A 25,594-nucleotide genomic window follows, 5' to 3' on the forward strand; every position below is an offset into this window, starting at 1 on the left:
GCCTTAAGTAAAATTAATCCAAGTAATTCCAAGTGTCCATATCCATTTATGACCCAAATTTGCACCATAAACCACCCTACCATGAGTTTACGGCCGTAAACCCATGGGGAATGGGTGTTTTGGACCAAAAGCTCTTGTATAAGTTTATTCATGGGGAGTAAACTCAAGTCCCAAGTCCCTCACATCATTACATGTCCCTAAACGCCACCCGGGTCCTTCCAAACACTCGTATCGGAGTGTTTTCGCGACTTGAAGCAATTGTCCCTATCCAAATATCAATCTAAGTCCTAATTAAATACAAATGTGTATCTTTACTCCATAATTAGGAACCTAGTGTGTTTACAAGCCCCGGATCAACTCTTAGCATCCAAATCGTCACATATCTCGTCCAGTGAGTTCATACCCCTACGACTTTTTCACTGTTTTCAATGTTTTCAGGGGGGAATGCAAGCAAACTATAATTGTTTTCAAATCATAATGTTGATATGTTTCAAACAATATCTGACAAACTTATAAACTCTTTTACTCCTAATGTATTATGCTGAGCATAAGGAATGACTTATCAATTACAACTAAATGGATTTTAGTTAAGGAAATAACAAAACTAATCAAATTATTATGGGAATAATTTGGGGTCTTTACTGTTCTTTCTATCATATACTGATGTCTATATAAAGTTATTAGATAAACTATGTCTGATTCAGTTTATCTCCGTATCATTTGAATGTATTGTCAGATAATTTCATTGTATGTATCTATATTTACTGTGCTATGTTTCATAATCTTCTGTATATCGATATCTTATGAGAACCCTGTGAATAGCTTAGTACTAGTTGGTGAGATAGTCACTACCCTTTATGGATGATCAATAAATCCTCCCCGGAAGTGTAACCAGAGTCTCCTGGAGGGAGAGCGCGAAAATTGTGAATAGATCTATTCGGGACTGACAATCCCACAGCTTAACTGCTAGCTACAGTTAGGCAGGCACGCCTGGGGTGACCAATTTCTGGATATCGTTTCGACGTCTGACAAACGTCAAGGAGGTCACGTTGTCGTATTAGCATGGTTACCCGACTCACAACATGTATTAATATTAGTTTATTCACAGTTTGGGTTTTTAAATCTATATCTCCTTCGGGATAGTGATCCCATGGTTTTATACTTACAACTTGTACGGGATGCCTTTCCCCATGGTATTTAACTATATCTTATACGGGATAGTGATCCCATGGTTTTGTATCTATATCTTATACGGGATAATGATCCCATGGTTTTGTATCTATATCTTATACGGGATAATGGTCCCATGGTTTTGTATCTATATTAAGTACGGGATGATAATCCCATGGTCTAAATCTATATCTTGTCTGGGATAGTGATCCCATGGTTTCGAATCTACGTTTCCATAAATATCAAATTATCTCGTGTCTAGTCCGGGATGTAATCGCATGATTTTAGATCTATACTTTCATATGTGTCAAACTATCTTATATTTCTTTCGGGATAGTGATCCCAAGATTTTCATTATATAGTTTTGTGTGTTAACCTATACTTTGTAATATATAACTGATCTTACAATTAGGAAAATATGGGATTTTCCTGGGGTAAAACACAACGTGTAATCGAATTGGTAACAAACAATAACTAAACCAACTTCACATAAGAAAATATGGAATTTTCTTGGATAACAAACCTTTTCGGAAACTAAAGGAAACCGATACATTTTCATAAAACAAAACCGCTTATGAACTCACCAGCTTTATGCTGATTTTCATATCCCTTGTATTCTCAGGTCCAAGTTAGACAGGTACCCGGTGATCTCTTTTTGGTGAAGACGGAGTGCGTGGAAGACTCGTCTCAACTTTCGTTAATATGATGCATATGTATATTTTGTATAACTTTACTTTTGAAACAAATGTAAACTTTCATATATATGTAACGTAATGGCTGTTTACTGTGATTACTATGTACATTGGATTTGATACACAACGTGGTAGTCCACCCCGGAAATGTTTCCGCCTTTGATTTTCGGGGTGTGACATTTTATGTAATGATGTAAATTTTCAAAACAAATTTTTTTGATTTCATAAACATGTTTTCCTCCAATTCATGTCATAAAAATCCAATATATCATATCATCATACAAAACATATAAATCCCAAGATCATAAAATAAATCCTCCGCTAGTGTGTACAGATCACGCCGGCGCCTTCCCACGGTCCTCGCTAGTACCTGAAACACATAACACAACAACTGTAAGCATAAATGCTTAGTGAGTTCCCCAGAATAATACTTACACACACATACGCCCTTCCAGGCCCTGACCTTCCGGTCCATGTGTCTCAGGGGACTTCCGTCCCAACCCGGTAAACCTTCCGGTCCTACCAGCGTCGACCTTCCGTTCCTCATCACAATGCCTTCCAGCCCATAACATAATGTCTTCCGGCCCACATCAAACATAGCATACATAGCACATACAAACAGTTAACTTAATCACATACAATGCATACTTCTCATAACATATCCGACCTTCCGGTCACACATAAATACTCTTCCGAGTACAGTATAGTGAGAAGACTCACCTCAGATATCTCGGTAACTCACTGACTCGGTGGGAAATGCAATCTAGCCTCCGCCTAAACACATAAGGCAAATATTCCCATAAATATGACTGTACTCTAACCTTTCTTAACATCCTTAGAAGGTGAAAAGACCATTTTACCCCTCTTTTGACTTAAAGGGCTCGCTGCTGACCAATCCCTAAAAGCCAACCAAAGTCAACGGTCAACTTTGACCCGACTCGGCGAGTACACTTGGGCAACTCGATGAGTCCACCTATCTCCACTCAACTCCTTAGTCCAATTAACATGTCAAGTCCTTCCCTTTACCCGACGAGTCCACAGACATGAATCGCGGGGTTACCTTGACTCAAGTCACTGAGTCCCAAGAACAACTCGACAAGTACATGCGATGCATAGATTCTTTTGACCTCTTGAGGTCAGATCTGTTCCTCCATTCCATAGATCTGACCTTTCCATTCAATATAATTACGTAAAGCTCGAAACTTGATGCTTATAAACATATATAATGGCATCAAATGGAGATTTAGTCCCATAAATGGTAACCTAAGTTCAATCACCCCTCAAGGACCCATAAAGCATACAAGATTGAAGTCTCTGAACCTCTTTGAGTCCATATCTAAAGGATAGACTCGATAAGGGACCAATTGCTCCACATAAACATCCTCACAAAAGGTTAGAAAACCCTAATTTGTAGGTTCAATACCAAAACTGAAGAAAAGTTGAATAAATGCCTCAAGTTGGAATTTCTGGGCTCTGAAACCACTTGAACCACACCTCCTTCAGCTTCCTCTTGCTCTTGATCACCTCCTTTTTGCCAAACCAAGGAAAGAAAGATCAATAAAGGCTTCTCCTTCCTTCCAAACGATATAGATCACTAAGGGTGCTCTCAAGTGACTGGTAGCCGCAATGGTAGGATAAGAGTACCCTTAAATAGGCTCCAACCCTGTAGGATTTAGGGTTTCATTAAACAACGTGAACTCGCCGAGTCCACTCATGGACTCGCCGAGTCCAAAGTGAATCCGGATGAACAATCGCGACCCTACTCGGCGAGTCTACGCATCAACTCGCCGAGTTCTTTCTCATAATTCAAAAAAATAAATATTAAATAATATACCTGGGATTCCGGATGTTACAATTCTCCCCCACTAGATTCAGACTTCACCCTCGAACTCTCATTCTACAAACAATTCCGGATGCTGCTCCCGCATCTCGCGCTCCGGCTCCTAATTCAGTTCTGACCCCTTCCTGTGCTGCTACTGCACTTGCACCAAAGGCACTTCCTTGTTCCTCAGAACCTTGATCTTTCGATCCCTAATTCCCACTGGTGTGTACACATAGTTCAGGCCTGCATCCACCTGAATGTCCTCAAATGGTACTACTGCCGACTCGTCAGCAATACACTTCCTCAACTGCGACACATGAAAGGTGTCCTGAATCTGACCCAGCTCCGCAGGTAGATCCAAACGGTAGGCTACCCTACTGAATCTCGTGATTACCCTGAAAGGTACAATATATCGAGGCCCCAACTTTCCCCTCTTCCTTAATCGGAGCACTCCTTTCCAAGGAGAGACCTTTAAGAGTACAAGGTCGCCAACCTGAAACTCGAGCTCGGACCAGCGCCTATCCGCATAACTCTTCTAGCGACTCTGAGCGGTCAACAATCTCTGTCTGACCTGTTGTATCTGCTCTGTCATCTGAAGCACAATCTCCATACTACCCATTACCCGCTACCCCACTTCTCCCCAGCAAATGGGGGTCCGACACCTCCTCCCATACAACAGCTCAAAGGGTGGCATACCAATGCTCGAGTGATGGCTGTTGTTCTATGAAAACTCAGACAAGGGTAGATAGGTGTCCCAACTCCCTTCAAAATCCAAAAAACAAGCTCGGAGCATATCCTCGAGCATCTGAATCATCCGCTCACTCTGCCCGTCCTTCTGTGGGTGGTATGCGGTACTGAAATGCAGTCTCGTTCCCAACTCCTCGTGAAACTTCTTCCAAAATCTGGAAGTAAATCGTACATCCCGATCTGAAACAATCGACATTGGGACCCCATGCTGCGATACCACCTCCCTCACATACGACTCTGCCAACCTCTCAATAGAAAAGCTTTCACTGATAGCAAGAAAATGAGCGCTCTTCATCAACCTATTCACAATCACCCAAATTGCATCGACCCCTCTCGCAGTCCTTGGCAATTTGGTGATAAAATCCATGGTAATCTGTTCCCACTTCCACTCGGGAATCTCTAGCGGCTGCAGCTTACCATGCGGACGCTGGTGCTCGGCCTTAACCTGGCGACAAGTAAGGCACCTCTCGACGAACCATGCAACATCCCTCTTCATACAGGGCCACCAATACTCCTTCTTTAGATCCAAATACATCTTAGTAGCCCCGGGATGGATCGAGAACTTCGATCGATGTGCTTCTTCCATCAAAATGGTATGCATCCCGCCCACAAATGGTACCCAAATCCGTCCCTAAAATGTCATAAGTCCCCGACTATCGGTAACGAACTCTGATACCTGCCCGACAACCCGCTCCCTCTTTCGGTTTTCTGATCTCGCAACCTCAGCCTGGGCCCTTCAGATGGTGTCCAATACCGGAGTCATCACTGTCAACCTCATACAAACGTCTTGAATCGGGTCGCTCTCCGCCCTACAGCTCAAAGCATCGGCTACGACATTAGCCTTGCCCGGGTGGTACAAGATCTCACAATCAAAATCCTTTACCACATCCAGCCATCTCCTCTGGCGCATATTCAAGTTTGGCTGATCCATCAAGTACTTCAGACTCTTGTGGTCCGTATATATGGTACACCGAACCCCATACACATAGTGCCGCTAGATCTTGAGGGCAAACACCATAGCCCCCAACTCCAGATCGTGGGTGGGATATCTCGACTCATGGGGCTTCAACTGCCTCGATGCATATGTTATAATGTGCCCCCTCTGCATAAGCACTGCCCCTAACCCAGATATTGATGCATCACAATATACCACAAAATCCTCCATCCCTTCCGGGAGTGCGAGCACCGGGGCCTCGCACAACTTCTGGCGAAGTGTATCAAATGAGGACTGCTGCTTCGGACCCCAAGAAAATGCAACACCCTTCCGGGTCATCTTGGTAAGTGGCACATCGATCTTGGAGAGATCCCTAATAAACCTCTGATAATAGCCGGCCAATCCCAGAAAACTCCTGATCTCAGTGGGTGATCTCGGCACCTCCCATCTCATCATCGCGTCGATTTTGGCCGGATTGACCAATATCCCTTTCTGATTAACAAGATACCCTAGGAACTGGACCTCTCGTAACCAGAAATTGCAATTGGAGAATGTGGCATACAGCCTCTCTGATCTCAGAACTCCAAGGATTTCCCTCAAATGCTCCTCATGCTGCTCTCTAGACCTCGAATATACCAAAATATCATCAATGAATACGATCACCGACCGATCCAACATCGGCCTGCACACCCTATTCATGAGATCCATGAACGCAGCTGGGGCATTGGTGAGCCTAAAAGGCATCACCACAAACTCGTAATGTCCATAACGAGTTCTAAATGCAGTCTTCTAGATATCTTCATCCCGAACCCTCATCTGATGATAACCTGACCTCAAGTCTATCTTGGAGAACCAAGATGCCCCCTGCAATTGATCGAACATATCATCGATCCTAGGTAACGGATACCAGTTCTTAACCGTCAAATTGTTCAACTCCTGGTAATCGATACACATCCGGTGTGAACCATCCTTTTTCTTGACAAATAAAATCAGCGCTCCCCAAGGTGAGCTACTCGGTCAAATAAACCCCTTTCCCAACAGCTCTTGAAGCTGCAAGGATAACTGCTGCATCTCTGGTGGAGCGAGGCAATAAGGCGCCTTGGTGATAGGTGCTGCTCCCAGAACCAGATCGATACGGAACTCCACTTGCCTTTCCGGAGGCACGCCCGGTAGCTCCTCAGGAAATACATCGGGAAACTCGCACACTACCGGTACCTCGTCGACCGAACTTGGCCTCCCCGCTGCCACTCGTGTGTCCATCACATAGGCTATGAATCCACTGCAGCCCTGCTGTAAACTCTGTCTCGCCCTGGCAGCCGAACAAAATGCTGACCCACACCGGGTCCCCTCGCCATACACAGTAAGCACTCCCCCACTAGGGTCTCGTATGGTCACCAACTGTCTCTTGCAGTCAATGACCGCTCCAAACTTACTCAACCATTCCATGCCCACGATGACACAGACATTTCCAATCGCGATAGGAACTAGATCTATAGGGAACTAGACACCAAAAATCTCGAGTACGCATCCTCAAATCACCTCGGTGGCATATACCGCTTTCTCATCAGCTATGGATACCCTCAGGGGTCGACTCATCACCTCCCGATCAATACTAATGTGCTGAATGAAAGCCAAAGATACAAAAGACCGACTCGTACCCGAGTCAAATAGTACCAAGGAAGGTACATAATTCACAAGAAAAGTACCTACGCATATCATAATATAAGCACAATATCTCAACATGAAAGTAAATACACGAAAGAATACATACCAGCCACAACATCTAGCATCGCGTGGACCTCCTCCGCAGTCAACTGAAAATCTCTCCCACGAGCCTTCGGAGCCTCGGCCTTCGCCGGTCGAATCTCGGTAACCCTAGCAGCAGGCGCAGATCCCTATGCTGATCCCTGGTGAAGTTGAGGACACTCGGCCTTCCAATGGCCGGTCTGGTCGCAATGAAAGCAAACCATAAATCCTTTGGGGCAATCCCTAGCAATGTGCCCCTCCTTGCCACATTTGTAGCAAGCACCAGATCGACAATCCCCCTCATGACCCTTACCGCACTTTCCACAAGTGCGGCCCTTTTGACCTCCCGTCCTCGAATTGGTGGACGTGGTCCACTTGGCTGCCGGCTGAGACTGAGCTGGCCGCCGATCCACCCGCTGAGACTCGGCCTCCTCCCTGGCCTGAGTCTCCAACTCGATCTCCTTCTTCCGGGCATTTACCTGGAGCTCAGCAAATGTCCGGTATGTCGAGTTCGATACGAACTCCCGAATGTCCCTCCTCAGAATACCGAAATATCAGCTCATCCGTGCCTGCTCAGTAGACACCTGCTCAGGGCAGAACATCGCCCTCTCATGAAACTTCCGGGTGACCACAGCAACTGAATCATTACCCTGCTTGAGGGTCAAGAGCTCCTGAATCAACCATTCCTTCTCCACCAGGGAACATAATCGTCTCTGAACATGGTAGTGAATCTCTCCCAAGTCACTGCTGAAATCTATGCAAGAGTGAAGTTCGCCGACACGAACTTCGACCAATCCTTCGACCCTAGGCGGACCTAGTTCAAAGTGAACCGTACCCTCAGATGCTCCGGACATGAACACGTATAGAAGCATCCCTCAATGTCAGCAATCCATCTCATCGCAGCAATCAGATCCTGCATCCCATCAAACTCTGGTGGCTTTGTGTTGCTGAACTCCCGGAATATCAATGAGTCACATCCCCGAGGTCTGGCAGCAGCCATAGCTGCCGTATTTGCAGCGGCTGCGGCCTTACTCACCGCGGCGTACTGCTCATCGAAAGTTTCCAACAGCGTGGAATCTCGGCCCGAATCGCCGCAGCCAGCTCATTGTGGATCATCTGACGAAGCTCCTCATCACTCACAACGCTCGTCCCAGGTCTGTGGCGTGTCCCAACCATAATGCCTCTCTGAAATACAACACAAAAATATCAGAGGCCCCATCGAGCATACTCGCACTCGATAACGCAACCCTACTCGACCTCCATTTCCCAAAGGATTCTTACTTGGGCTGCCCACTGATCCGGTGTCTTCAGTAGTACGGGCCCTATACTACTGACTACACCACATCAGCATTCACCCCAAGCCCTCCTCCTTGGACCCCGGATCACGAGTACTCTATTCTTACTATGCATTGACTACCTACTCGCTCTCAAGACATCTCATAGCAGCAGGATTCCCTAGACTAAGGCATCACAAATCAGGCCACTCTAGTCCTAATATGAATAGCTAGTCTACTCTAGCATGCGTAACGTATCATAACATATCTCATAACACATATTGTAAGGGTATTTTGGGGATCTTACCGTTCGGGCGCTGGTTGACCGTACACACGGCTTCTTCTTTGGTTATCACAAAATCTCTTATAAAATTGATGCTTTTATTATTGAATTTTTTTTCTCAAATCCTCGGTTTGAGTTCAGTTACGCCCGAAGGGGCACCCGAATCCCTCAAACCAAGGCTTTGATACCAACTTGTAACGATGTAAATTTTCAAAACAATTTTTTTTGATTTCTTAAACATGTTTTCCTCCAATTCAAGTCATAAAAATCCAATATATCATATCGTCATACAAAACATATAAATCCCAAGATCATAAAATACGCCGGCGCCTTCCCACGGTCCTCGCTAGTACCTGAAACACATAACACAACAACTGTAAGCATAAATTCTTAGTGAGTTCCCCAGAATACTACTTACACACACATACACCCTTCCAGGCCCTGACCTTCCGGTCCATGTGTCTCAGGGGACTTCCGTCCCAACCCGGTAAACCTTCCGGTCCTACCAGCGTCGACCTTCCGTTCCTCATCACAATGCCTTCCAGCCCATAACATAATGTCTTCCGGCCCACATCAAACATAGCATACATAGCACATACAAACAGTTAACTTAATCACATACAATGCATACTTCTCATAACATATCCGACCTTCCGGTCACACATAAATACTCTTCCGAGTATAGTATAGTGAGAAGACTCACCTTAGATATTTCGGTAACTCACTGACTCGGTGGGAAATGCGATCTAGCCTCCGCCTAAACACATAAGGCAAATATTCCCATAAATATGACCGTACTCTAACCTTTCTTAACATCCTAAGAAGGGTAAAAGACCATTTTACCCCTCTTTTGACTCAAAGGCCTCGCTGCTGACCAAACCCTAAAAGCCAACCAAAGTTAACGGTCAACATTGACCCGACTCGGTGAGTGCACTTGGGCAACTCGGTGAGTCCACCTATCTCCACTCCACTCCTTAGTCCAATTAACATGTCGAGTCCTTCCCTTTAATCGATGAGTCCCCAGGCATGAATCGCGGGGCTACCTTGACTTAACTCGCCGAGTCCTAAGAACAACTCGACGAGTACATGCCATGCACAGATTCTTTTGACCTCCTGAGGTTAGATCTGTTCCTCCATTCCATAGATCTAACCTTTCCAAATCACATAAGGCTCGAAACTTAACGCTTATAAACATACATAATGGCATCAAATGGAGATTTAGTCCCATAAATGGCAACCTAAGTTCAATCACCCCTCAAGGACCCATAAAGCATACTGGATTGAAGTCTCTGAACCTCTTTGAGTCCAGATCTAAAGCATAAACTCGATAAGGGACCAATTGCTCCACATAAACATCCTCACAAAAGGTTAGAGAACCCTAATCTCTAGGTTCAATACCAAAACTGAAGAAAAGTCGAATGAATACCTCAAGTTGGAATCTTTGGGCTCTGAAACCACTTGAACCACACCTCCTTCAGCCTCCTCTTGCTCTTTATCACCTCCTTTTTGCCAAACCAAGGAAAGAAAGATCAATAAAGGCTTCTCCTTCCTTCCAAACGATATAGATCACTAAGGGTGCTCTCAAGGGACTGGTAGCCGCAATGGAAGGCTAAGAGTACCCTTAAATAGGCTCCAACCCCGGAGGATTTAGGGTTTCATTAAACAGCGTGGACTCGCCGAGTCCACTCATGGACTTGCCGAGTCCAAAGTGAATCCACATGAACAATCACGACCCTACTCGGCGAGTCTACGCATCAACTCACCGAGTTCCTTCTCATAATTCAAAAAAATAAATATTAAATAATATACCTGGGATTCCGGATGTCACATTTTAAGTTATCACATAGGTTATTTATCTGGAGTAAAATACTCCTATAGTATTCTAACGTAATGTACTTGGTATGTTCTAAACTTTTTATCGCGCTATCGAATCATAGAATACTCCCATAGTACTCTAACTCTAACTGTACTTGTTCTGGCGTTCTATTGGCTGGTGTTTTGGTAAGTTTTAACTCTGTTGCAACACCACATCATTTCTAAACAAATTTCTGTCACATCTCAAATGAATATAGTTGATTAGGCTATATTGATCCTAGCTATGATTACATATCTGTTCAGGTTGACGATAGTGTCCAACCTTTAAATACTTTTAGTTCTGTTCTCCTCGTGACTCTAGTTCTATTATGTACAAGTATGAGCAAGTAGCTATATTTTTATAACTTGCAGTTATATTCTAAAATATATCATTATCCAGAGCACTTAAGCCCCATTGTATTTATAGACGTATATCTTTTATCGGTTGATATACTTAGTTCACTTTAAACAATGCTCTGATACCAATCTGTCACACCCCAAAACCGGAACAATGGAAACGTTCGGGGGTGGAGGACATCATGTCAAGTATCACGAGATATGTATATGGTAAGCAAGTAAAGAACAACCATTTCATTTAGAAATAAAGTGTTTACAATATGTGTGTTCACAAAACATAGAAGTCATAAACAAATAACAAAACAAGACTTGAAGCTGTAATGCTCCATCTTCTGAATCCCAGCACGAGCACCTGTCTAATAGTCTCCTGAGAATACAAGTTATTTGAAAGAGTTGATCAGCAATTATGCTAGTGAGTTCATAAGATTTTAGTGATGTGAGTAAGCTGTAGAATGTGGAAAATGTATATGTAAAAGTGATGTAAGCTGTAAGTTCTGTTTTGAAAGGTTCGCCTGTTCCTCTAGAAAATCCTATATTTCCTACTTTAATGGAAGTTAAGTAAAATGACACTACAAGCCTTTCTATGCATACTAAGTGCGTACGCGTTATATATACATAGAGTAAATAAACAATCGATTGTTCGCATCTATCCTAAACTCACAACCCAACGGGGAACAACAAGTAAGGCGGATAGCACACATTCCATTGGTTGTTAGATCGTTTTCATATATAACCTTGGTGTATTTACTTGTTACTCATGGTTATTACCTTTATAATAGCTTTGTTTATACTGCTATATATAATTTGATATCGGGTAGATAGTTAATTTGGGGAATATGCCCTAAGCCCACATCCAACAGGAATAGGACGTCGGGGGAAGACACACATTTAACTATCTATTGGATATTAGTCTTATATATAAACATGGTGTATAAACCAAGGTATTATAGAGTTAACTCACTTAAAGTCTTTAAAACTGTGCTGGCTTAATAAAATGGATTAAGCCTTTAACCGGGAAATCGCTAGTTTTGTATACCAAAAGTACTAACTTTGTAAAGTAAGTTTTCTACTAGAATAACTGTGTGTTGACTCTATGTCCTATGACTTGATCCATACCTGGTACCCTTATGATGACTTAATGTATACTAAGTATAAATATATATAGATTTGGGTAGATAATAGATTGGGTGACCTCGGTGCAAGCCCACATCCAATGGGAACAAGACATACAACGAAGAGCACACATCCTATTAGCTGTCGGGATCTACTTAGCATATATGTATCCTATAGTGTATACATTAAGGAATCATAATGTTAGCATCATGATCCTAACCTTTAATCGTAGCCTTCTACGAAGGTGTCTTTTATCCTGTGTTAAACCTGACTTATCCTTTGTCAAATGTAAAGTATATTCTCCCTAGTTTATAACTATCTTTACTAGAAAATAGATTAACTTTCAAGTGGTATAGTCACTTTATGAAAGTAATGGGAAAAGTAAGTATACAGATGTCATTTATAATGACATGCAGATGTACTAATAACCTAAAAACATTTTTGTCTTATTTACGCTCATAATGTGAAAGCTAGAACCCCAACTAAGCGCTCTCATGAAAGGAGATTAAGGGAACCCAACGCGACACAAGCAATTCCATGCAAGCCATGTAATTCACACTAAAGTTATATGATAATGTATACCCAATATAACTATCACTAATGCATTAGTGATTCATTGGTATAATTAGATCTTGCCTGTGTGTTCTCATGCTATAGCAACTTAATTTGTTATGTTCTGTTCTGGTAATGTTTATTTCTCTTCACTGTTCGTTATGTTCTGGTAATGTTTGATTCTCTTCACTGTTCGTTCTGTTCTGGTATTGTTTCTTTGTGTGCTTCATTGTACTAGAAGTAATGGATAGCATTCTCCTAAACTATACCTATAATAGTTTACTAATGCTCCACTTGGACTATTTACTCAAAAGACTCATTTCTCTACTAAGTTATGCTTTACTTTAAAAACGGAGTTTTGTATAACTATAAAGTAACCTGACTTTAAACGAGTTTTGAAATGTTTTGACAACTTAATTAACATAAGTAACATTTTGAAAGATGTTTAATAACAAACATTTACACAATTATCATTGTTTTCAACCTATATCCCCCCCCCCCTTAAAATAGTTAAAATAGTTAAAAGATTCATTACGGGGTATGAACTCACCTGATGTGGGTGATTCAAACGGGTATGTGTGTAAGGATGAGAAGTTCCACGAATGAAGTCCCGAGACACAATAAGTCCTAAATGACATATAAGGACACATATTGACATAAATATAGTGTTTATAACAGCTATATGAAAGGAAACACCTTCCGGGACTAGGAAACACCTTCACCAACTGTTGGAATCACATGTGATTCAACATAGGAAGGTGTAAAGGCACTCACATGAGTTTACTACCATGATTTCATGGCCCAAGGGAGTTTACGGCCGTAAACTCATGGTTACTCATGGGTTAGTGCAAGTTTGAAGGCTAGGAGGTGATTTAGGGACATTAGCTCTACCCTAGGATGGGAAATACCACCTTTTATGGAGTTTTTGAGGTGTTCACAGTCCAAATGAGTTTACTACCATAGACACATGGTCATTTATGTTAATGAGGGTCCTAAAGGTCATAAAGAAGCATCCTAAATTCAAGCCTAAGCCTTAGGAAGTGTTTGTGGAATCAAAACACTCCTAACTTGAGTTTTCAGCCCTTGAACCATTTTGGCTTGTGTTTGCGGTCATAATCACCTATGGGTGATGGTATTTTGATTACTTTGAGTCCTAAACACATCATGGTAAAGTGCTATGCTTGTCTCTTGGCTTAAGGAAGGCATTTAGGGCACTTTGGCACCATAAAATGGAGTTCACGGCCCAAGATCATCCTTGGTCGTGAACTCACTTTTAAACCCTTAATCTTTAATGTTTTTGAGGCCTAGACATGTCAAGGGTTGTTCCATGATTGGTTTCCAAGGTGTAGGGGGACATTAGGCACACTTTGGCCCTAGATTTAGTGTTCACGGTCCAAGAAGATCTTGGGCCGTGAACACCATTTCCTTGGTGTTTTGGCTTGATTTTTCATGTTATTAAGGTATATAACACACTTATATACACTCTAGGTTTAAGTAATCACAATAGGGGGTGATCGAGTGAAGATCCTTGAGAGGGAAATCGGGTTTTCTCTAGTTGGAAATGTCACAAATGAATTCAAAATGGCTAAGTTTTCCTTATATAGTCTCGGGTGTTTTTGGTCCAAATATCATTTATGGACTGTAAATTCCATCTCTTGAAGTTTTGGACACTTATTGTTACGTAATAAACCCTAGGGTATCCTCTCTGCTGATATCTCTTGAAGCACGAACTTGAAAACACTCAAACTTACTCCAACAAGCTTGAAAGTTAGTAGAAACAGTTTTGACTCCTATTGAAGTGGATGGTTGTACAGAATGGAAAGTTTTGGGTTGTCACACTATACATTTTAGTGCTACCGGGATGAATCGAGTACAAGGTGTTGTGTGCTTCTTCCATCAGAATATCTCTTATTCCTCCCATCTTAGGTTCCCAAATCCGATCTTAGAATACCTTTAGTCCTCGACTTTTTGTACCGAACACTAACATTTCCCAAACGTTCTTCCTTTTGGTCATTCTTTTCTAAACCTTCTTCATGAGCTTCCCTGATGCTTTCCACAATCGTCAAGACAAATTCAATTCTTAATGCTCTTGGCCTTTTCCTTTGAAGATTGACTTTCCGACTAAGAGCATCTGCGACAACATTGGCTTTACCAGGGTGGTAAAGTATCTCACATGCGTAGTCCTCGAGTAACTCCAGCCAATGTCATTGTCTCATGTTCAACTCCTTTTGATTAAAGAGATACTGGAGACTCTTAGGATCAGTGAAAAGCTTGCACCTTGTGCCGTAGAGGTAATGCCTCAATATCTTTAGAGCAAAAACTACTGCCGCCAACTCCAAATCGTGAATGGGGTAGTTCTTTTCGTTCTCTTTCAATTGTCGAGATGCGTATGCTATCACCTTTTCTCATTGGGTCAGAACACAACCCATCCCGACTCCAGATGCGTCACTGTATACCGCGAATTCTTCAACTCCATCAGGTAGAGAAAGTATCGGTGCTTCACATAACTTCTTCTTTAGCTTCTTGAACGCCTCATCGTGTTTCTCACTCCATGTATATGTAGCTCCTTTGTGAGTCAAAGTTGTCAATGGAGCAGCTATCGAAGAAAAGCCTGGGATAAATCGTCGGTAATATCTAGCTAATCCTAGAAACCTTGGAATCTCCATCGGACTCTTTGGACGTTCCCATTTCATTACAGCTTTGATTTTTGTTGGGTTAACCATTATCCCTTCTTGGTTAACCACATGACCGAATAACTGGACTTCTCGGATCCAAAAATCACACTTGGAGAACTTAGCGTAAAGCTTCTCCTTTTTTAACACTTCTAATACTTCCCGTAGATGCTTGCAATGCTCCTCTTGGTTTTTCGAGTAGATCAGAATGTCGTCAATGAATACTATCACGAATTTATCGAGGAATGGTTTACAAACCCTGTTTGTCAAATCCATGAATGTTGCTGGAGCATTGGTTAGTCCGAATAACATAACCAAAAACTCGTAGTGTCCATATCTCGTTCTAAATGCAGTCTTCTCGATATCCTACTCTCTTCCCTTCAGCTGATGATATCCTGACCTCAGATCGATCTTTGAAAAGTAGCTCGAACCATGCAGCTGATCGAATAGGTCATCAATCCTCGGCAATGGATACTTGTTCTTCAGTGTTGCTTTATTCAGCTCTCGGTAGTCTATACACATTCTCATGCTTCCGTCCTTCTTTTTCATGAATAGTACCGGTGCTCCTCAGGGTGATGAACTCGGTCGAATGAAACCGTTGTCCAACAACTCCTGAAGTTGCGTCATAAGCTCCTTCATCTCTGTTGGTGCTAATCGGTAAGGTGCCTTTGCTATCGGTGTTGTACCTGCTAACAAGTTTATCCGAAACTCCAGTTGTCTATCAGGTGGTAATCTGGGGATATCTTTGGGAAAGACTTCCGGATAATCACACACAACCAGTATATTATGCACCTCTTTCTTTTCTTTCTTAGCATCGATTACGAATGCCAAGTATGATGCACATCCCTTGGAAAAACATTTTCTAGCTTTCATCAGGGAGATGATTCCAGAATTCACTTTGTGTTTGTCCCCATACACCATAAATGATTCTTTTCCAGGCGGGTTCACCCTTACTATCTTCTTCCTGCAAAGAATCTCAGCATCGTTGGCGCTAAGCCAATCCATTCCTAAAACGATGTCGAAACCGTTTAACTCTATAGGTAATAGATCCTCATGGAATTTGTTTCCGCTCAGGTCGACAACGATGTTCCTAATATGGTTACTAACAGATATGAACTTGCCATTGGCAACTTCCACAATTAGGGCATCATCAAGTTTTTCTATAGGCAATGTTAATATTCCACTAAACTTATGGGATACAAATGAGTAATTTGCTCCTGAATCAAATAGTATGTTGGCAGGTAAAGCATTTACAAGAAAGGTACCTGAAGCGACGTCTGTTGCCTCCTTTGCAACTTCGAGCATCATTTGGAAGGCTCTTGCCTTCGGCTTCAGTGCTATGTTGGGTCTCCCTGCCCCCTTCTTCTTCGGGCAGTCCTTCAAAACGTGCCCCTCCTTGTTACACCCGTAACATGCCTTGGTTTTCCACACTTGTAATAAGTGACTCCCCTGTCACATTTCCCAGTGTGCTTCTTCTTGCACTTTTCACACCACTTCGTTTATGATCCTCCTCCTCTCGAACCAGACTTCGAGAATTTACTCTTCTTATTGGACTTTGAGGATCCATCAAACTTTCATCTTTCACCAACTTCAACCCTTTCCAAACCCCTTTCTTTCTGCTGGGTCACCGCATTTTTAGCTGCTCGAACAGCTGATTTTAGTGTAGTTTCCATCTTGATTGTTGGGCCAAAGTCAGCGGGCAATCCATTTGCGAACCTCTCAATTTTGGAGATTCCAGTTGGCACTAGGTACGGAAACAACTTCATCTTCTCCGTGGAAGCAGTAGTGTAGTCGTCAACGCTCATTCTTCCCTTCCTCAAATTTTGGAACTCATTGTTCAGGTCGACCAAATCTATCTCTGAGCAATATTGCATCTTCAGTTGTTCCAAGAACTCATCCCATGACATTTTCAGAGCTTCTCCTCACAGCATTGTATCTGCCAATAGTTTCCACCAGCTCAAGACTCCAGTTTTCAGTTGTCTCACAGTGAAGACGGTCTACTACTTCTCGCTGCAGTCGCAGCTTGCAAACACCATCTCTATCTTGGAGATCTAATCCATTATCTCCACAGGCTTTGGGCTTCCTAAGAGACTTGGTTGTTTCGCACTCAAGAAATTCTTATAGATCCGCCCATCCTTGTTGTTTCTTCTCTCCGGGCCATCCCTTCGCTCACCTTTTTTCCGTACTTGACTCCCTTGGCGGCTGTAGTTCCCTTCCTCAGATTGCTCAGGAATTGGCTCGGTCGGCTTAACGTGTATGGTAGGTTCGTCCCTATTTTTGAGGAACATCTGTCTCATTTCTTCCCTTTGTTCAGCTAGCATAGCCCGAATCATGGCTTGAACTCCAGCCATGGTGACTGGCTCAGGTGCAACTCCTACTGCAACAGGTATTTCTTGAATCACTGGGGGTTGATTCCTATTCCCATTTGCATTCCCAGCTCCACTGCGGGTTCTTGTCATTTTGATGTACACACCGAATAAGATGAATTTAGATCATTATTTAGCTTAGACGTGTCAATCATCCTTATCACTCTGAAACGTTTATATGCTAGTTCTAATATCATACTCGTACGTTTAGAATCCTAAACACATAAGGTTTCCAGATCCGGTCGGCAACAGATCGTAGATCCGAACAAATAACAGCTTATCATGCCCAAAGCATTTAGCACATAAAAGCATTTTAGGCACAATTCCTAAAATAAGCTAGTGCTCACACCTTACAATCATCGCTTAGCATTCTAAGTTTAATTCTAGAAATCCTACAAATTCATAGTTCGCATAAAGTAATGCTCTGATACCAACTATGACACCCCCAAAATCACGGCCAGAAAAGACTGGTTTTGTTTATACTTTATTTCAAAATCAGAGTAAGCTTTTAATAAAAGAGTTGTGGAATTTATCCTAAAACAATAATATGATAAAGATTTATCAAAAACATTTCCTTAGAAATGTATTTCATTAAAAGACTCGGGATGTCATGTTCGATACAGTCCATAAGTATAAACAATACAATATAAGCCTTACTACATTATTTCATATCTACAGGCCTATATCCGTAATCCCTCATCCCAACACATCACAACTATGCTCGAGAGCCACTAACTGTAATACATAAAACTGAGTGGGTTAGGCTTGGGAGCCTGGTGAGCACATAGGGTTTTCAACCCACAATAAATAAGTTTATTAATTTCATCAACCAACAATAACCCGATTACCTGTTCCCGTTATCCTCACATTACGTCCCTAAACACTTATCATAAGAGACCTATCCTAAGGATCATCATTGGGATGGACACTACTGCTAAGTGGTTTCCTTAGCAATAAATGTCCTAATGGCAACCATGTGGGGGATAGAGTACACCAGTGAACACATCGTTCACAACACCTACAGGTTGCGAGCCTGCCAACGTTCCATTGGATTGTCTAGAAGAGTTCGTGGTCGTTATCTATACTCCACTAGATGACTGGATCAACCACAACAACATCGAGGCCTCTCATAATTTTATCACTCATCGTCTTATTACATCTACCCATGTTTTACCCCAACATTTTTGTACATATAAAATACATATAAAGTTTAAATCTTTGAAAACATGTACAAAAACATTTATCCAACATAGATAGCAAGTATACAGATAATATGCACATATAGCACGTAATTTATATAAAATACTTCATATCTACGTGTAATATGAATGTAACTATGCACTCACCTGAGAAGGTGGTGAGTCGATGCTTCGACAGCACTTCGTTACTCTTGACACAATTTTCCTGTGGGAAAACCTAGTATCATTACCACTAGGGTTTAGTCTAATATTCACCGAGACTAACTAATAGTCTAGCTATTATTGGTATTATATAAGCGTTAAAACGATACTTATATAACCCATAATAATAGCCCAAGTACTTATTATAAGGTCCTAATAACATCACTATATTAAAACATAAGTTATACTAAAGATAGGTTAGGCGTAGCTCACTTACATCGGGTTTTTCTCAAAACCGGGCTTCGGTGGAGCAGTGTTTCCGAGCTGAAAGGCTCTTTTCTCGGGGCTTCAGGAGCCTCGAGGCTTCCTTTGGATGCTAGAGGGTTTACCTAGACTTTAGGGGGGGGGGGATTTAGAGAGAAAAACTAGAGAGAGAAAGAAAGGTTTGAAGGTGTATGGAAGTGAGGGAAACTGGCACCACTATTTTTAGGGTGAAATCCTGACGGACTCGCTGAGACGGTTCACAGACTCGCCGATTCAGTGCCACATGTCATCACCTGATGGCTTTCCTTGGGGAGAAAGCCTTGGCCCATATTCAGCCACGTCACCCCTTTTGCAGCAGCACCCTACCGAATTCTAAACCCTGTAACTTTTGCATAAGAGCTCCGTTTTCGACGTTATTTAGATCCACGCGTAGGTAAAAAAAAGATCTACAACTTTCATTTAGACTTTGTTGGCTAATTCTCGACCGATCATAAATTTAACAGTAGGAGGAGATTAGACTACTTAATGACCGCGAAGAATTCGTAACTCCTTCATACGGACTCCGTTTTCGTCTGTCTTTTTATCGTTGAGTTCCTATTAATGAGATATCCAACTCTCATTTAGGTCGCGTAAGCCAAAAACCGCTCCAACTAAAATTAGAGTTTCGGGTTGTACACTGCTAAGCGGAAACATTGAAAAATCATAACTTCCTCATACAAAGTCAGATTTAGGCGTTTTTTTATGGATTTTCTCGGTTTATCATACTCTACGACTTTGATTTAGATTAGTAAGGCTAAAAAGTCTTCTATCTTAATTTTACTTTTTACGCTTCCCATTTTCATGTCGGTTTTGTCGTAAAACTTTGACGGGTCGTAACTTCTTCGTTATAACTTGGATTTCGGGGTTCTTTATATGTACAAAACCCTTGTTTTGATAATTACAACTTTATGTCAAGATATTGGACTTATCTCATACATTAATTTTGATACTTATTTTTATTCTTTATTAATTATATATTTATAATTAAGTAATAAGCATACAAATACACATAATTCACATAGAATTCAAATATTTCATCTTTATTACTTCAAAAAGATTTACAATAGTTGACCTACACTATTACATTGTCTAAAAATGCATAGCCCCAAAACCCGGGCGTTACAATCGGCATCATTTGATTAGCTCAATTAGGGATGAGTTGCTTTTAGTGAAGATAAACACTTTATAGGTTTTCAGGACAAATTGGATACCATTCGGCCATGAGACCGTGAGGTCCCCTTTAAGGAGTTTGATGCTTATGGGAATTTGTAGTTCTTGGGAATGAGGATCATTAGTATATGTTGGATTTACTATATGCACGTTGCCTTTCCTGTCATATTTAGTCTAGCACGGGCTAGGGTGAGATTTATAGTATCTCCGTAACACTTTAAATCAAGCACTAAACATTAATATTTTCATATTCGGTGTGGAGTCTATTCGCAATGGATATTACGGTCTTAGTAACAGTAACATCCATGACATCATTGTTGCAGAGGTTTTGAGGTTCATGTTAAAGGATGTTCCTAGTGTGATATGCTTAGTCAAAGATGAGTGATTGATCAACGATTTCGGGTCTTTTGGGCCAAACTGGAGGCCAGTCGGGCATGGGCTCATGAGGTCACCTTCAAGGATTTTGATGATTGTAGGGTCGTGACGTTCTTTGTAACGAGGGATCCTATCATACTATGCAATGGATTGTTGATATAGAGAGTGCCTTTATTGCCATCTTTTCTTTGGAAGAGACTAAGGTCAAGTTTCCAGTGTGTCCATTGCGTGATGGAGCTAGTGATTGGTGGCACAATGTTGATCAAGGCCTCGTTCCATGTGCAGTCGAGTCTATGACCTAGGACGATTCATCAACAGATTTAAGAAAGAATATATAACATCCAAAAACTCTAAACCATTTTTTTTATATTAAATAACAATAAACCAAACATGTTTGACAAAACCATAAAGTATTCAGAAAACTTCCCAAAGGTACATCAGAGTCAAATGAGCGGAATATCATGGTGCGTGAAATGCGATCATCCCAAGCCCTTCCCTTTCGAACCATATATATATATATATATATATATATATATATATATATATATATATATATATATATATATATATATATATATATATATATATATATATATATATATATATATATATATGTGTATATATATATATATACATATATATATATATATATATATATATGTGTGTGTGTGTGTGTGTATGTCAGCTCAAAGTTGTACTAGGTCTATTTCACTCCCGAGTCTATTTCAACTCATATTTGACCCCAAGTCTATTTTCACTAATACGTCAACATAATGTTGTATCACGTCTATTTCACCCCACATAGATATATCAAACAAGCACACAAGCATACAACATATACATCAGGAGTCACAAAGACTACAAGCACATACAATCCCTGGTGTCCTATAGTATAGTGAGCAAACTCACATTAGTCTGCCGACAGTTAAATTGATGTTCGGGCTGCTGAACCATAGAATACCCTCACTAGCCATTCAAATTAAACGTTAATTAATAATTAGATTATAAGTGATAAGCAGGATGTTAATCAACTAACCCGACTGCCAAGATAAAAGACCATTTTACCATTCCCTTAATTCGTCCAACAGCTGTGGGCCAGACTTGAAGGCATAAAAGCCCAATGCCTAAAGAACACTCAAAACCAAAATGGGCCTAAATCCAAGAAGGCCCAAGGCCTAACATTGGCCAAAAATTAAAAAGACTTGTGACCCAAAAAGGGCCTAAAACTCTAAAGACTAATGGTAGACTAAAAGTCAACAACCCATCCTGGTCGAGTACGCTAAGCGTTCCACTAGTATGCCCAAAAGTACTAAGTTTCCACACAGAGTCGAGGATCCACACATGTATATGTAGCGTACGTCTGACATACGCCCTTGTTTATCTATTTTTCCTATTAAACCCTTAAAGGTGAAGACCAAATGTCCATATTCTATAACCAAAACTTGGGAAACAACTTATTCCATAAAGTTACTAACTTGGTGCCTTTTCATGTCTCAAATGGATTCAAACCTTCGATTTATCATTCTACTTCCACCAAATGAGCATTTACTTATGAAAGTTTGATCTTTAACCATCAAGATGCAACCTTTATGGACTAAGGACCTAAGAAAGATCAGGAAGAGCAACTCAAAGCTTTTGGAGTGACAAATGCCAACTAGAACTCATACATGGGACCAAAAAGTGTCCAAAACTCTACTAGTTCTAGGTCTAAGCATAGAATGATCAAGGTCAAAGCTTTATACCTTTATAAAGCAAGAAGCAGTGAATGGAATATGGATCTACAAGTTCTTCCCTAATCAAGTTTCCTTCGCCAAGTTTCTTCTTCTTTGAGGCTCATTAAACACCCACTAAAACACATACGTAGAAGAGTTCATATCTCTCTAGATGAGTTAGGGTTTCAAAATGAGGATCATAAGGGAAATGGAGGCTGGGTAAAAAGATATCCTTAGGACATAAGGTTTCTTAAATTGAGTCTGAACCCTAAAAATTAGGGTTTATCCCCTGACCATCTAGGGCCAGCATATAAATTTGTAGTCCCCTCGTACACACATCCTACCCAAATTTTCATTTAACACCCTTGTAGACTATAATTTCCCCCACTGAAGTTAGACTTTGTCCTCGAAGTCTGTTGTTATGAATTTGGATGATGCTCCTTCATCTCGTCTTCAGGATCCCACATCCACTGTGAACCCTTACGTGTTATCGTTGTACCTTCATGATATCTATCACCTTGTTTTGCAAAGCCTTCGTCCTCCTGTCAAGGATTGCCACTAGTATTTCTATATAATTTAAAACATCATCCACTTGAATGTCGTCCAATGGAGCCACTGCGAAATCATCAACCTAACAGTTCCGCATCCGAGAGACATGAGAGTGTTATCAATTTGACTGAGCTCCTCTAGTCGTTCCGTCATCGTAACTCGTTCCGTCATAAAAAATTCGTCGTTTTGAATTGTTTCCGTTTCATTTCTAAATTAAGTCATTAATTTTGAGTTTGCCGTTATGACTTAATTGGTATCCAAACACGTTAGAAACTCGTGAAAACGCCCCAATCTAGTAATTAGAAAAAATTTAGTTTCAATCATATCGGGTTACGACAACTTAATCGGGTGCGACCAAAAGCCTCACTTAACATCAGTATCGAGTATAATTCCACCGTGTCTCAAACTTTAAGCATATATAAAGTTGAGAGAGTCTCATTTGAAGCCTTTTCCACTCTCCGTCTACTCTCTCTCCTCCAATCCAAGCTCTAGGTCCAAAATCATCAAATTCAAGCTCCAAATCATCAAGGTAACTATCCTAGCTACTAGTATAACATCTTCAGCCTTCAATTTCGTGTTCAAATCATGGAATGGGAGCATAAACATGTCTTTAAAGCCCTGGAACAGACTTAGGCCGTGAACACATGAAAATGGGGGTTTTTGAGCCTTAAAACCCTTCCAAACCACATTTGGAGCTTAGATATGACTTAGGGGCTTACCAAACTGGACTTAGAACACCTTGAACTCATCATTTAGGGAATAAAAATGAGTTTACAGCCCAAGCACATGCTTGGACCGTAGACACCATTTCTTGGGTAGTAAACTCATTTTAAGGTGTTAAAATGCCACTTAAACACCTCATAAGCCTTGGAATAAAGTCTAGAAGCAACCACAAACGAGTTAGAGGCCTTAAACTTCATGAAAACCACCCCCATAGGAGCATACAGCTGTAAACCCCCCAAGGATAGGTTCATGGGCCATAAACTTCTATATCTTAGTCAAATGATGCCCTAAATTCATACCAAGGCTTGTATAATGACTTAAAATCACTTGTAAATGACCCAGGACCACCAAAGCATCGAAGGAAGGTGTGTGGGGGAGCTTACGGCCATAAAATCTTAGTTTACTACCATAAACTCCATTAGATGGTCCATATGTTGGTTTAATTCATTCCTATGCCCTAGATCTGATCCTAGCTAATTTTCCCAAGTGATATAAGACCATTTAGCACCCTAGAACACCCCACCTTGAGTTTACGCCCGTAAACTCATGGGGAGTGGGTCATTAGGCCCGTAAACTCTCTTGGGGGTTTACTCTTGAAGAGTAAACTCCATATCCAAGTCATATATGTCGATAGATGTCACCCGGGTCACTCCAAACACTTGAAATGAAGTGTTTTCGCGACTAGAAGTGTATATCCTCAACTACTTAGTTGTACAAAGCCTAATTAGATACAAATGTGTATCTTTTCGTATTACATAGGAAACTCACACGCGCTCAAGCCCCGAACTGACGTTTAGCATCCAAACCGACACATTCCGCGACTGGTGAGTTCACACCCCTACCCTTTTTCAATGTTTTTCAATGTTTTCAGGGGGGAATACAAGCAAAAGTATAAGAATATCTTGTGCTTAAACTTATTATTTCAGTTTAAATGTTTACATTCTGTAAGTGTTTAATATCAAAAACTGTGTTAACCAATAATTCGAATTGTAGAGTTAGCCTTCAGACAAATCATAGATTTCTTGATAATGTGTTATAATATATGTTACGTTTCATAATTTGTGAATAATTTATACTAATCATCAATTAGGATTAATACTAATAAGATACGCCCTCGGATAGTAACAGAACGAATACGAAAGTAGAGTTAGAAACAGAGCGAATATGAAAGTAGAGTTAGAAACAGAGCGAATACGAAAGTATAGTTAGAAACAGAGCGAATACGAAAGTATAGCTAGGAATAAAACGAATACTAATAAAATACAAATACAAATACAAATACGAATACGAATATGAATACAAATACGAATATGAATACCAATATGAATACGAAAGTACGCCTTTGGATACATTCGATTGTAGGACAACTAGGATATCAGAATACCTAACTAATACAACAAGTATGATAGATACTAGGGCATAGCATTCCAAACGAATAACTAACTCACATATAGGAAAATAAGAGTTTTTCCTGGGATAACGAAATATTTCAAATTAAACTATAGGATAACCGAATAACTAAACTTTACTTATAAGAAAATATGGGATTTTCTTGGATAACAAATTTTTCAGAAAACTAAAGGAAACTTGTTCTTTTACAAAAACTAAACCGCTTATGAACTCACTAGCTTTATGCTGATTTTCAAACTGCTTGTATTCTCAGGTCCACGTTAGACAACTACACCACGATCTTTTGGAGAAGATGGAGCGTTTAGAAGACTCGTCTTTACTTTTGTTCATATGATATATATGTATAACCTTTGTAACTCTTTGTTTTCAAACTACGTAAATATTTCTATGTAATGTAATGTTTTGTGTTTACTATGCTTACTATGTACAT

Source organism: Lactuca saligna, chromosome 4 (genome assembly GCF_052625555.1).
Source record: "Lactuca saligna cultivar CGN05327 chromosome 4, ASM5262555v1, whole genome shotgun sequence".
NCBI lineage: Eukaryota > Viridiplantae > Streptophyta > Magnoliopsida > Asterales > Asteraceae > Lactuca > Lactuca saligna.